Consider the following 15307-nt stretch of genomic DNA (forward strand, 5'->3'; position numbering starts at 1 on the left):
TGATTCAACTGGAGACTATTTTCATATTTTTATATCATTTAATTTCAAAGGAATCCAATCCTTATATGGAAGAACCTTAAATACTTATGAATTTTCTTGCTGGGAAGAGGGTCAACAAAAATTTAAATTCATAAATTGGTATTATCAGTGAGGGGAAAAGGTTTAGGTTCTTGATGTTCTTATATAGTATTCCTCATAAGAGGACCTTAGTTTTGTTTCAAAGGTAAGCTTTCAATCTCTCAGCAGTTTCACTTCTTTGTATGTTCTACTACTGCTTGGAGAATTTGAGAGAATTTGTGAGTCAAATTCTCTCAACAGTCAACAGTATACACAGTCTTGTAAAAAGGAGGATATTCTCTGCTTTGCCTTTTGTCTGTTGTGGTAGTCTTGGCACATCTTTTTATTCTTCCTCTTTTCTCACTCCCATTTTGACTACCACTGCTAGTTTTGGAAAGAGACAAGGGTTTCTTTAACAAGATGTATAGATAGCACCAGCAATAAGGACTCCCAGACAAAACTGGTTTCAAATACATCTCTTTTTGACCCCAGAAGATTATAATCATAGAATCACAGGACATCTCAAGTTGGAAGGAACCCATAAAGATTGTCAAGTCCAACTCTCTGTTCCTCACAGGGAGTTCCATCTTTCAAGACAGTCAGCAAAATGTGATTTGTGTATACTTGTGTGTGATTTACATGAAAACTAACTACAGGAGTTACTCAAAACATCAGAGGAGATGCAGTAGTAAAACCTTGAGAAATTTTTTCAAATATAACTTTCAACCCACAGCACTGGTCCCCACATTCTGCTTCTAAAATCAAGCATAGAGTGGGAATGTGTTCTAATGTATCTACATTATGCAAAACTAAGTCTTTCTAATACGTATTTCTGTCTTATGTTCCCTTCCAGGCATAGTCTTTTTTCAGAGACACGGCAAACCAAAAATATTCAAAGTCCAGAAGTCAAGAGCCAGAAGCAAGGGATTCTGTGCCTGTTGTGGTAAATTGCCTGTGATCAAATGTCATGGCTCATGCCCATGTTCCAAATTTATTGCAGAAGAACCTGGCTTAGGAGAGTCAATGATGGAGAAGGCACCTCATACTGCAGCATCTAGTAATAATTCCTAATTTTACTCCAAGGCAGATGTGATACAAATTATTCAGCTGAGCTTGTGAATGTCCTGAAGTTTGAACCTTTCAATAGAGCTACAGTCCAACTGCATTGTTGATAAAACAAAGCTGCAAGCAAAGGCTGACATGTAACAGAGCTGTTAATAAGTACAAACATTGGTTTCCATATGCAATATTTAAAATATACCAGAAGAAAATCACTGAAACAAGGATATTTACTATAGGTTTGCAGTCATTATCAGTAAGTTCTGTCAGACATTATGATAGCCTCCATTCTTTTACACTTAGCCAAAATTTAGAATTATATGAGGACTGTATGTAAAGAGGAAACAAAATCTTGTTCCTTCATTTCAAACAATTTTTGTATGTTCTAACTCAAAGGTTCCCTCTTACTCTATCTACATGTTTTTTATGGTTGCAGATGTTGTGGAGTATAACCTCAGATGATGCAGAATATCTAAAATCAAAATTAAATCAAATCTTCAAGGTGCTAATGCTAATAATTGATCTTTGATGCTAGCTTTCTCCTCTTTTCTATATTTCTACTTCATCATGTCGCCTAGTGTTGCCTGAACAAAAACTCCGAGAAGAGGCAGCTTTGCTCTGCACGTGGGCTCGAGCTGCCCATCCCCTCAGCAGAGTGCATGACAGGAGGGTGCTGCTGGATGTGTGGACCAAGTGGCAATCTGCAGTGCTGTGAGGAGCATGAGGTAGGTACAGGTTGCATACTTTAAAGGTATCAAGGAGAAAAGATCTCATTTCCTCTACCAAGATGTTTGCCAAGATACCCTTGAGGGAACAGACAGGAACAGAAATGTTAGGGTAAGAATTCAATCCCATTCACAAACCCTCATAATGTCTTTCACCCTTTGGGCAAAATATTTGTTAGTATTCAACACTTGTTGATCCTTTCTGCTATCAATATTATTACAAATTTAACTGATGAGACCTTTCATTGTTAAATTGCCAGGGCTATTACAGTTTTCTCCCTGGGTGGAGACATTTCTCTCTTTCACTTTCCAATAAATTACACTCTTTTTTGTCATTTCTTCTAAGGATAATAGCTCATATCTTCAAAGCACCCAAACCATGAAGAAAGAAACTAGTTTTTAATTAACATTAAACCCTCTTACTTCTCTAAATTTGAATAGTATGTATTAGAGAGACAAGAAGGTATTCCTATACAATTAACTGGTTCATTGACTCACTTATTTTGAATGTCAACATATATAAACCACGAACATCACATGTATAAACTTTATACAGTTTTAAGCATAGCTCAAACCCTTTTGCTTCTCTTAGGATTGGTACAAAATTATCTGACATCAGTAATTTCTCAACACAATGCATCTCTCATGCTATAATAAAAGACCTTCAAATGACTTCTTAATGTGATGAAATTTGCACTTCATCATCTCTGACTATTCCTCAACAGACGTCACTACTTAAATCTCAAATTAGATATATCAAAAAAGACATCTTTCTGCTGTATTCCTAGATTTTTATTAACTTGATGGAATCTCTAACTTTACTGAGGCATTGCTCCAGTTTGATACTCAGCTGGATCTAGTAATCTGATCCAGGAGCAGGTTGAGGCTCTGGTGTTTACAGTCACATCCTTATAAGGCATCTTGGTTCACTTCCATTTATTGTTTTTTCTATAAAGCTTTCATATTTTGGTGAATTATTTATGCCATCAAACCAAGAACTCTCATTGCTGATAGTGTCACAATGTTATTAGGTAAGAAGTAATATCTGACATCTCAACTTCCATGTGCCTCCACAGAGTGAGAAGTGAAGAGTTCTGTTCTTCCCCACAAGCAGATAGCTGGAATACTAACGACAGTATAGGCTGAGCACAATGTACAAGGAAAGCCGAGCCCCTGGGCTTTCAGCAAGTTGTCAGCTCGTGCTCACTCACACAGTGCTCCTCCACAAACCTGTTTTACAACACATGTCCTTCACCCAAACCTGCTGAACATCAGAAGGAAACAGGTTTTGTTTTTATCCTAAAATTCTGAATTGTAATACAGGTGAAGGAGGGGAAAACTTGAAAGAAAAAGCCCAGGTTAAAGGAGAGCCTGTCCTTCCAGTGGCTGGAGCAGAGCATGTTCTCACCAGGTAACACTTGGCACAAGCATGGCTGTGACTTTTTCCCTCCTTTTTCAACCAAACATATTTCCACCACAATCTCCTAGAAATCTCTCTAATCACTTCCAGATCAAAAATTTAAAGAATGTGCTTATTTTTCTGGGCTTCTGCTGCTCAGGCAATGCAGTGTTTGTCTCAGTACCTCAGTAGACCAGGGCAAACAGGGCTGTTTGTGTGTGATCACTATGTGCACGTGGAGTTCTCTCTGATAAGGGTCTGGAACCACTGCAACACAAATGACTTATACCAGCATATTGGAAAGTGATAGCATCACCCAGCCATATCTATCTGCTAACCCAACAAGCCAAATGGGTACCCACAGTGACTTTCAGAGCTTTGCCAGTAGTATCTGCTACCTAGACACAAGTAAGCTGTGCACCTTATTTACCTAATTTTTAAAATTAAATTTACTTAATTTACTTAAATTTTACCTTTTGTTCTGATCTGGCCACATCTTCAGGTTGAAATATTAGCCAGGCAGTGGTATTTAGAAGTGTATATATGTCTATGATTCAGTTTTCATGCAGACAGAATATTAATATAGATTTCAGTGAGAAGAGGGAGGTTTAATTTTGAGTGGTAATTTTATAATCAGACAAAATATTCAAAATGCTGAACTATCTAAATGCTTTTTACAGGCAATTCATCAGAACTGACTGAGAAAAGGTGATAAGATAAAATTTTAAATCACATAAACTGCCAATAGGCTTTTTCAAAGTAGTTCTAAGCAAAACATTCTGGTTTCCCTTTTTCTTCACTAATGTGCTGTTCCTGTGAATGCAGTTTGATTTGCATGTTTTGTTCTCTTTTCCTACAGCAACACCTACTGTTAAAAATATAACTGGAATTTTCAGTTACAAGTCCATGAGGTTATTTTTAAGTAACCACTAGCAGTTCAAACTTTCAAAATGATCCTAATCCTGTTATGCAATGTGTTTTGTTTCTCCAACAACCTTTTTATGAAGCAATCTCCTATCTAAACTTCTCTCTGAGTGCAAAATACATTAATTAGAAATTTTTAAGACAATCCTGAACCTGATTGAAATATCTGAACTGACATTCCACCCTGCAGTAGGTCAGTGACAAAATGCAGATGTGGACTAAATTTTTAAATCCAGCACCCAACCTGACTTAAAATCAAAATATTAAAATAAAAATCAGATATTAATAGAAGATAATTTTAATGAAAATAAAACCATCTTATAAAATTAGATCTGGTTTTAATGTAAAATTTCAGTTTCAGGGGAGATTGATCCCACGTTTTTAATGCAATTCTATCCTTAATTTTACCTAAGCTGTGAGGAAAAGTTTACTTTCATAATTTAGTGTTCACGCTTTGAAGAAAAATTATATGGAACAGAAAATAGAGGCCTACAGAAAGCCCAAGTACAGTGTCCACTTTTGTAAAAATTTAAGTGAATATTTAAAATAGCATAAAAAAATCATGTACTTGGTCCTAATGTACTTGGTGGCTATTAGGAGATTGTTTTGACAGAAGGCTTGTTCACAGTTTCTGTTCCCAGATTTATAGAAACTGACAGCAGAGCTAACATTATTTCTTGTTTTGAGAAAATGTGTTCTATGTCTCTCTGTGACTAAGGTCACTGTGTGTCATCGTGTTCCCTAAAGGATGTTGCGAGCAAAGTTCAGCTCCAAGAAGCCCATTACCAGACTGTTTTTCTGGAGTCATACTCTATGTCTGTATTTATACCTAGAAGAATTTACAACAACTTTATATACAGAAACACTCTGTGACTATGTCATACTTTGACTGAATTTGAATTACTCATATATTCAAAAGATAAGCTGCTTAAATGAAACACATCATTTGATTTGGGCCAGCTGCAAAAAACATAGACTCTTTTATTCTCAGAAGTTCCTACAATGGATTTTTGCTAACTGTTAAAGATAAAAAAAATATTTTAAAATCTCAGAAATACTTCAGAAAAGAAAAGCCCTCCTCAGTCTTCCCTGATCCTTTGTATATGGACCTATATTTCTTTATGCATTGGCCTGACAGGTCATGAAGATGTGAATTTCCAGAGACACAGTGAGAAAGACTGAATAACAGGATCAGCGAATAGATGGCAGCCCAGTAACACCACTAGCTGTCTGGGTCACCCAACAGCCCTCAACACTTTCTGTTAACTTTCTCTTGTCTGAATTGCCCTGATGTGCATATCCAAGCAATCTGCCTTTACACATTTAGTCATCAGAGAGAAGGATATGTATTACATACATTGGAACAGGTTGCCCAGAGAAGCTGTGGATGCCCTGTCCCTGGTAGTGTTCAAGGCCAGGTTGGAAGGGTTTTGAGAAATGTGGCCTAGTGGAAGATGTCCCTGGCCATGGAAAGTGGGGTGGAACTAGATTATCCTTAAAGGTCTCTTCCAATCCAAATCTTTATATGATTCTACAATTTTTGTAGACTTAAAATGACAGTCCTTAGCAATCTCATCCAATAGTAATATTCACTTCTCAAAACCTAGCTTTTGTCACATTCATGTGGCAAAATACTCATGGCTCAAACTGGAAAAAACCCTAAACTTTCAAGTTCCCTACAGAGAAATGCAAGAAATACACATCATGGAATTGTACAGAGGCTGCTTTTCACTATGAAAAGCAATTCACTATGGATGAAGCATTTCCTTGTTCAAATTGCCATACCAAACCAGACTCAGCTAAAATATAGAAGAGACATAGGAGCTGAACTGCAGGCCATACCCTACCCTAACCATTTACATTGTTTTCCCTTGTATAGTAGACTTCAGCAATATCTTTATATAAGAAATTGTCACAGGCCTGGTATAATGATCTGTATGTCTTTTGAAGCCAACTCAGACTATCCCTTCTCAGCAGGAGAATCTGTGCATATAAAGAGGAATTTTCATGTCTATGAAGTAGTTTAGACTTATTCTACAGGGAATGCAAATTTCATAAGATTTTATCTATAGACATGCGCAATATTCACCACTATTTTACTGCAGTATATTAATGAATAATCATGTCACAAGACTGGTCCTGGCACAGATTACAGTGTGCTGTGAGCTTACAACTTACGGAGTTACTTCTTGAATTCAGCTGCTAAAAGCAGAGTTAGAACTTGAAAGAAAATCTACAGCAGTCCCTGTGAAAATTTCCACTGACTTCAATATGCTTTAGTATAAGCTTTTTCAGCTGAGCGTCTCCAGTGAAGTTAACTGATGAAAGCATTTGTATGTGGATGTGATTTGCTATGTAAACATATGATGGAATATATTTTCTGTGGATTCTTTGGCTGGTAACAAAGAATCTGGTAAACATTCACCCCCTTCAGACTGCAGTTTCAGCAACTAAAAGTTTTGTTTTTTCTGAGAACTGTGTGAACAGAAGCTGAAGTTCATAATAGCTCTCTAAACATTACTGTCTGGTTTCTGTTAACATTTCCATTACCACGGCTTCTCAGATAGTTTCACAACAATGCTAAATTCGCAAGGATACATTACAAAAAGATATAAGTTCCCAGTGGGTTTTTTACTACATAGCTCAAGTGTCACATTATAAATAGATTTTTCCTTAGACACTCACCTAGGAAGAGCAGAATCACTTAGGGAGCCAAGTCTGGCCAATAATAAGCATGCGATAAACTTGCAGGAGAAACAAAAGCTGAATGCCTACCTATTGTCAAGAAATGGTCTTGAGATAGTAGTGCATGGCTTATCAGAAAGGAATGTTATGAGAACTCCGTGTACTTGAGTTTGCACAGATGCACAGAGATAAATCTATTTACTTGGTATGACTGAACCTGGGTAGAAATAACTAAACTATCTAGTGTGACCAAAAATTGTTGTGAATGCAGGCAAACCCGAAGGGAAGAGATGATGGCGTCTGACTCAATTTAGAAGGTTGAATGATTTCTTTATTATAATTATGCCAAAATACATTAATATACTATATAAAGAAAGATACTAAAAACTACAAACCTACTTGTTCTAACTAACACAACTCGTGACCCTCACGAGAGTCCAGACACAGGTGGATTGGTCTGGCCATCAGGCTCAAATAATCCTCACCAGAATACAATCAAGCAATCACTCCAGGTAAACAATTCTCCAAACACATTCCACATGAGAAAAACAAGGAGCAGAAATAGAAATTGTTTTCTCTTTCATTTCTCTCTTTGCACCTTTATGAAATTCCTGAGAGAGAAATGTACTTCTCACGAAGAATCTTAATTTTAAATGTTATACATATAAAATATTTTTAATTGCTTTCAGAATAAAATCTTTCATTATTTTCAGCCAGTCACTTCAAAAGAACTACTACAGCTAGTATAAAAGAATTTCTCTTGCATTTTGACCAAAATTATCTAGTAAAGCTTATTTTCAGTCAGCGAAGATATAGACAAGCAACTGGAGTAGCATTAAGCTTTATCTTACGGAAAACTTGGAACTGACTTTTCTCTATTTCAGGTAGACATAGTAGAGAGGCATTTCTAACAATGATTTTGTGGATGTACTGACTTAGCACAAGTTTACATGAAGAAAAATCATCCCATTTATAAATCAGGCTGCAAGATGCAACTTGGAAAAGGTTAGAGAATATCTCTTTCATGCACACCTGTACAAAGCCAACAAAACTGAGAAACCTATCTATAGGGAATGAGTCTCTCCCTGTCTGATGGATAAAAACTTCTGATAATTTTGACATTGCTTTCAGCTTAAATTACATTCTAAATATTAAAGAATACATATAGGTGCAACTGATATTATTTCACAAACCTGGTTTTCAATGGCACTGACAAGCTCTTCAGTTGAAATTAAATTCTCCTTTCACGTACAACAGTAGATCGCAGTTCCAGTATCTTGCCTCCCCAGCATGCATAGAATTGATCTCAGCATTTGACAGAAGCTTTAGGAATGATCTCTGAAGGAACTAAAAAGCAGAATCTATGAAGTAAATGTAAATGAACCACAGATCATAAGTAATGTTGTCCCAAAGGAAAAAAGAATCTCGAAAATCTTCCAGGGACATATCTGCTTCACAGATGAGACCAAAGTTGTGTACTGCAGTAAGATGCAAAGTGGACATGCATTCATGTGCTATATAAAAGATATATGTTATGTGACTGTTTTAAGTATAATAATTTTGTGGTCCCAGACCTAACTGTTCTGTCTTATTCTACTTGTATAGACATTGTTAAAAGTCTTAGTGAGGCTGCAGATTTACCAGGAGAGGACTGAAGCCTTGTAATACCCTTTGAGATCTACTATAAGGAGAGATGGTAAGTATGCTTCTATTACTTACACAGATATAAAGACAAAAATACACATTTGTGCATGCAAACAAGCACACACATTAAAAAAAAATCACAAAAGGCTAGTCCCTGTCCTTAGGCCACCATGTGGCCAACTGATAAGTACACAAAAGTTAGGAAAAGGATATAAATACTTGCTCATATAGTTTGTCAGAAAGAAACATTCTCACTTTCTTGAAGTCTTTTCTTTAAAATTGATTATTTATTATTTGTCAAAAAATCATCAATTGATCTTCACGCTTTCAATGCCAAGAACATTTAAAGGAAGCTTGAAGGGCAGTTCAGAGTCTAGGAAGTGAAAAATTCTGCTGCCCAAAAGAGGCATAAAAATGCTAGTTTCACAAAATAAGCTCTGCTAAAGTGATCAGACTGCAGACTGAAAAATCTAGTTCAGAAGTCAAAAATGTAATACCAAACCAGGCAGTACAGACTAGATAGAACCTTTTCAGCACCAGACAAAGAGGACAAATTGGCTGAGCAATTGTCTTGAAGGAAATACTTTACTAGTCTGTAGTATTTCTGAGCTAAAGAACAAATGTTGGAAAGTGAGAGAAGCTTCAGCTGCCTTCCAAAAGGTGTGTTCAGAAGGCCTTATGTCCCACAAAATCCACACATAGGGTGCTGCCAGAGCTATTTGTAGTTTTGCTTTCTTTTGTGTCTTTCTAATTTAGTGGTTCAAATCTCTTTGAATTTTTTTTTCTTCCAAACTATGGCTAAGTTTGCTTCCAGTCCAGAATATTCTTAGTCTCCTTTTTCAAAGATTATATTTTTTAAATGGCAGTATTTAAGAAATTTAATAAATTTATACATTTCCTGTTTTTTTATTTAGAATTAGCATAGTTTCTCACATATTTCTTTCAAAACATCCTTTGCCAAAACAGTGACCTTGAGGGTATGAGTCTCATCTATTCATGGAAATGTTTTCTTTTCAGCTAAAAACAAGGGTTCTGTGGTTTCATCCTGTATTGCAACCTTTCAGCCAAAGACCATCTAAGTAAAAACAGAAGGAACAGAAAGCCTCATATATCTGAGGCAGCAACTTCTTGTAGGTGAGAAATGAAGGTGACATCTCCACTCCATTACAATGGCATGACTTGTTACAAGTTTGACATAGCAAAATATAAACAAATCAATGTACAATTATTTTGTTTGTGGAGACAAGCAAAAAACTATCCAAAATGTAGCATCCTCAGCTGGCATTACTTTTAGACTGGCTGGCAGCCTCTGCAAAGAGAACAAGGAATACTGAAATACATTCGAAGATCCTGTTTCCAAGGCACTTTAGAGATGTGCTACCCAGGCAATATGAGAAATGGGCCTTCCATATGTGTGTGACACCTCTACCAGATTTAGAAGGTGAAGTAAAGGGACTAATAGAGTTTAATCTAAAGTGCTTATTTTGTAAATGTCACATTTTTTCTTTGAAAATTAAAATGTATGGACTCATTCCCAAAGCTCAAAAAATGAAGACTTGCACCATTTTGGATTGTTTTGCAGTACTAAGCTAGATGTTTCTGCTCCGTTGGGCAAGTGTAACAGCAGACAATAAATAGACAGCGTCTTCTGCAGGCATTGAAGGAAAAGCTATACCTCAGTAAAGCTAAGACATATTACCTTTTCTAATTCTATTCCACAATTTCAATTTTCTGCCATTGTTTGTTCCATGTGCTATAGACATCGAAGGCTCTGAATTTTGTCAGTCTTGAGGTATCATAAAAGCGACAGTCTTGCAATTCATCTTTAATGAGTTGTTTACATGGAAATCAAACAGCTGTGGAATTTCTTGAAAATAGCCAAAGATCATTCCTAGCACTCTGTCTCTTAAAAACAACTTTTGTGGCCATATATCAACTATCACTGAGTGAGATTCATAGCTGTAATAAAACTGTTTACTCTTTCACTCCAAACAGTTTTCTTATTTATGTGCCCCGGCCTATATCTTCTAAAATATATACCATCTCTTATTGCTGCAACCTCTAATTTACCAACAGTATCACTAATAAATCACAAGCAACTGCTCTTACTTTTATTCCTCTCTTAGGAATAGACTGGGAGCCTTTACACACAGCTGTCTGAACTTGTATCATTTTCAGATAAAAGTATTATTTATGCTCTAAAATGTCCCAGGAGCCTCCTAGACAGAATTGTACACAATTAGGATCTACTTATTTTTACATGTGGGTCAACCAAGCAAGATTCATAATGGAAAATTTAATTCCATATCTGCATTTAGGTGAGTCGGATCATGCATATGCATACACAAAATTCATACTAGTTGCTTGAGAGGTCATTGGACCTTCAGCATGATCACTTCAGGAAAATGCTGACATTTTCATTGGTTTTGCTACATTTGTTTATTCCTGTGTTCCAGTTTGTTCCTTTTCCAAACATCCCTTCTTTGTCTCACTATCTTTTTTTTCCAAATTATATATTGTTGGTTTGTGTTTTAGACACCAAGAATTTTAGCTCAGTTGCAAGATATACTGTTGCATGTAAGTGCACTTTGACACTGGATACAATCCAGGATGAAATACATAAAACCTGGGCTGTCACATCAAAGGATACTCAGTAAATTTAGTCCTTTAACCTTATTACTTTCAGCATTTTTAATTATACTTTATGAGTTATGTGCATTCAGTTTGTAAAGGGATGCTCTATTTGGTGAAAGAGTTAATCCTCCTATTTTAACTGCACTCACACTCTGCTATCAAAGCTCTCGGCAGCTAGATTCAAGGGCTTGTTGTGTGAATTAATCTAGTTTTTAAAATTCTCTGGGATGAAAGACACTGCAAAAATGAAAACCCCTACCTACTTACTTACTAGGAAGCCAGAAAGACTATCAGGACTTGCATGACATTTAAATTAGACAATAACATGTGACTTAAAAATCATCTTTAATTTGTCAATCCAATCTATCTGTAAAAAGAACCAAATACGTTAAATAAAATTTCTGGTCTAGTTTTTCTCTAGCCCTTTAAAACAGAAATACCAGAAAATCTAATATTTAAATTTAGACTTTTTGTTCATTCAAAGGAACAAATAGAGATAGATAACTGCAACAAGGTGTAATGTTATTAAATTACAGTCACGCTATGTAGTAATATAGTTATAATTATCTAAAGATGGCCTATCAGACAAAAATACGTGTTCAGTGTTTTTAACTGAAAGTTTATTTAGAATAACTATGGGCTTAATATGAAGCTGAATAAACCTGTAGCCTATATCCTCAACAGATTGACATTTCACTGGGATTTAAATGCAAGGCTTCTGTGGCAATAAAAAAGGGGTCATTTTTAAATGTAGCTTGCAAGAAGCTGGGTAACAGCAGGAGTGTCATATATTAGATAGGTGGGATATTTGCTAGGACAGAAAGGTAGCACTTGAAGCTTGGCTTCATGTGTGTGTAAGTGTCATTTTGTCCCATATTCCTGTTACGGGGTTTTTTATGGCTCATTTGCAAAAACTCTAAAGCTTAAGTGAGAGATATGAAGTGGTACAGATTGTTGGTTCACCAGCAAACACAACATGCAGGAAAACAGACTGTTCAATGTCCATGGGGGTAAGTGATTTTAATGAAAGGAAGCAGTGAGGGTAACCCTTCTAGATATAAAGTTCCTATATTAAAATGAAAGATTTTTTAGGATTATGGACAGATGCATATCAAGTAGACACTTGATATATTAAAAAAAAATTGAAAATAATTGACCTAACATTTGCCAAGCAATCAGACACAATATTTGATTTGCACTGTGGTATAGCTAACTAAAGTTAATTCACTCTGACACATAAAAAATGCAGTGATTAAAAGGCAGAAGCCGGACAGACCTTCTTTCCTAGTAAGCTAAGAAAAGACAGGAACACTCTTCTGAGTTACTCTGTTTACTTTTTGCAGTATGAACTGACAGGATTCGCAGCTACAAAGCAAAAGAAGATCTGTTCCATGAACTAGAATCTACCTCTGAAACATTTTTACTTTTCTAAAGAAAAGGTTGCCAAAACACATTTTTATTTATTTTCAGAGATATTTTTGTTTCTCTTATCTACAGCTGTTCCTTATTGAAGCATTTAAAAAATCAAATGAAATCTCCTAAAACAGGGATAGACTGAACCAGAGGAAGGGTTGTGTCCTTCTCTTTGTGTGTATAAATGTAGCAAAATAACATGTCATAATGGAAGCAATACAAAAATTTGAAACTTCTAATAGTTTCCAACAGGAGCTTGAAGAATCAGTTTCAAGGAAAGGATTCAGGATAACTTTTTTGCACAGTATTTTGTAGCATCCTTCTAGAATCATGACAGAGGAACATACTGGGGAAAACATAATTAAAAGCATTCTTGAAGTCATGCTGTTCTTCAGCTGCTGTAAGACTTTTAGCAGATCCATCTGTATTTCAATATACATGCAGAGCCATTGGTACTTCAGCAGCATATAATGGGAACTGACTAATTAATATTTGCACCATCTTGGTTGGAGTCTTTACTGAAGTACTTTCTGCATCCTAACTATGAGTAAAAAATTAGTACCAGGAGTACATATTTATATTATTAGCAGTTCTGCTTCTAAATATTTGTTTACAAGAGAAGCAGAATGGAAAAGAGATAAAGATAGTTTTCAAATGCTATTTTTATCCACAGAACACTCAGTTTCTATTATTCACATTAACAGAATCAAATGCAGCCTCCATCCACATGAACTAAGCCCACTCTAGGCAAGGTCTTGAAAAATGAATATATACATAGACAATAATGGACTACTCTGAAAAAGGATATAAGAATTTGGTGGAGTTTCAGAGGTATCAAAGGACAATCATATAGATGTATGGACTGCCCATGTTCACAGTTTTCTACTAAGCCTTAAAGGGTGTGTAAATACTGGGTTTATAGAAGCAAACATGGCATTCCATAACAAGCTTCTTTCTTGTTTCTACAAACATCACAAGAGGCCACAGTATCTCTAGTCGTATTACCAATTTTAAAACAGAATCCTATGCAAATTTAAATGAGACCAGGATTATATGGAGAATGTAGAGAGCCTTTGGTTGCTCTTTTTGGTGCATAGACTAGAAGATTTACACCAGAAATCATAGTCAGCAAGAGATAAGGCTGGTATAGTTCTGAAGGAAGCCAAAAGGAAAGTCACAGTCCTATTGCTGGTTGGTCCCACAGAAAAACTGCAGTTGAAGATAATTAGTAATTGCTCTATCTTCCTATGTCAAAACAATAATGCATTATTTACTGATTTTAAAATTCACGTTATTTAGTTATACAGCGTTTCTAACTTCTGGAGTAGGCATTCTAGAGATGGCAAGTCAATTTGTATCAGTCTCTTATGCTTCTTTAGAAAGTGTCTCGTAAAAGTACCAACAATTTGGTAATTATTTTATCCAGAATTTTAGTTTAAAAAAGAATATTGTGTCCAACCATCAAAAAACTTGGTTTCTGTGCAAGAAAACAGCCCAAAAGGCTGTCTGTTGATCTCTAAAATGTCAGGCCCATTATGCTGCAGAGTAGCATAAAAATGAAGTTCTAATCTTTTTTTCCCCTATAGATAGAGAAAACAATAACATTTTACTAGAGAGACATTACTTCTGTCACAACCTTATACTATTAGTTGCATGTGAGATTCAACTATGGAACCTTGGCTCACATTCTGTAGTAGCCATCTTTGTCCTTGGAGATTATTTAGAGTCCCAGAGGTGGATTACTGAGAAAAAAAAAGTTTGCCACTGAAATGGGACATCAGTAACAGAAATGAACCAGAACACTGCACATAAGTTTGTAATTAGAGGCCTGATTCTGCAATAGTCTGAGTATTTCCTGAACAGTTTGCTGCTGAGTACCTTTAACTCACCAAGTGATGTCATGAGTTTAGTTTGTTAAGTAACACAGCACTGCAGTGAGAGGAATGTACAGAAGGTTATTTAATAGGAGGTATGTTTCAATTGCTATTCAAAGGCAAAAAATCAAGTCTCAGAATACTGGAACTTTTTGGTTGAGACTGCACACATCCCGTGCCAACCAAGTCATTAGAGCACCTTACCTGAACTAGAGAGAAGGCCACTTCATGAATTAAATAGCTGGACAGATGCCCAGCTAAGCATACAGACTCACTTTCACAGTCAAAGCACCCTCACAGAATTAAAATTTGATGTTATCCAAGCCACAGAGCCACTTTTCTTGGTACTGATTACAAGGATAATGTGCAGCTGTGTTGGTTGGGCTTGAAAACTTTTCAGATTGGCTCGGAGATTGTTTTGCTTCAACTGTCTTACATGAAAAAGAAATTTCCCTCATAAATCCATATCTGCAAGCATGTTTCCTTATCACGCATTATGTGTTTACCCACAAGGAAGAATAACACTGTTCTATTTCCTAGAAAGTCCAGATCGACAAGTTCATATAAACACTGGAACAAGTTGGTATGATCATCTCGTCGTATATGAGGGAGGAAAGAAACAATGAAATCATAGTGAATGAATTATATGTGGTGAGGCATAAGTTCATCTGCCCAAAAGTTAAACTTTTTTCCACATTGATTTAAATAGAGATAGTAGGAAAATTATATTTTTCAATTTTAAACTAGGTCTGTGAGCTCTATTAAGAAATTTCCAAACTTTCACTCCATCTCCTTGTGTCAGAAAAGGATTTTTGGATTCACTGCATCATTGCTAAAAGAAATTAGCAGATGCTGCTTTGTTTGGGGAAGGAGCATTTAGAATTTTTTAGAGT

The 15307-nt window shown here is 35.9% G+C and overlaps 1 long non-coding RNA gene across 4 annotated transcripts in view; it reads left to right on the plus strand.

Annotated features, from left to right (window-relative positions):
• LOC110475252 (uncharacterized) overlaps positions 1-15307 on the plus strand; it is a 44555-nt gene that overhangs the window by 13101 nt on the left and 16147 nt on the right. For 3 of the 4 annotated variants that reach the window (XR_014955585.1, XR_014955584.1, XR_014955583.1), the window contains exons 3-6: positions 911-1114; positions 1695-1841; positions 3165-3252; positions 8455-8545. This is a non-coding gene — a long non-coding RNA (uncharacterized LOC110475252). The remainder of the gene's footprint in view (positions 1-910; positions 1115-1694; positions 1842-3164; positions 3253-8454; positions 8546-15307) is intronic. The other variant, XR_014955586.1, reaches the window with a different exon arrangement.

This window comes from Lonchura striata, chromosome 5, assembly GCF_050655825.1.
Source record: "Lonchura striata isolate lonStrDom1 chromosome 5, ASM5065582v1, whole genome shotgun sequence".
Lineage (NCBI taxonomy): Eukaryota > Metazoa > Chordata > Aves > Passeriformes > Estrildidae > Lonchura > Lonchura striata.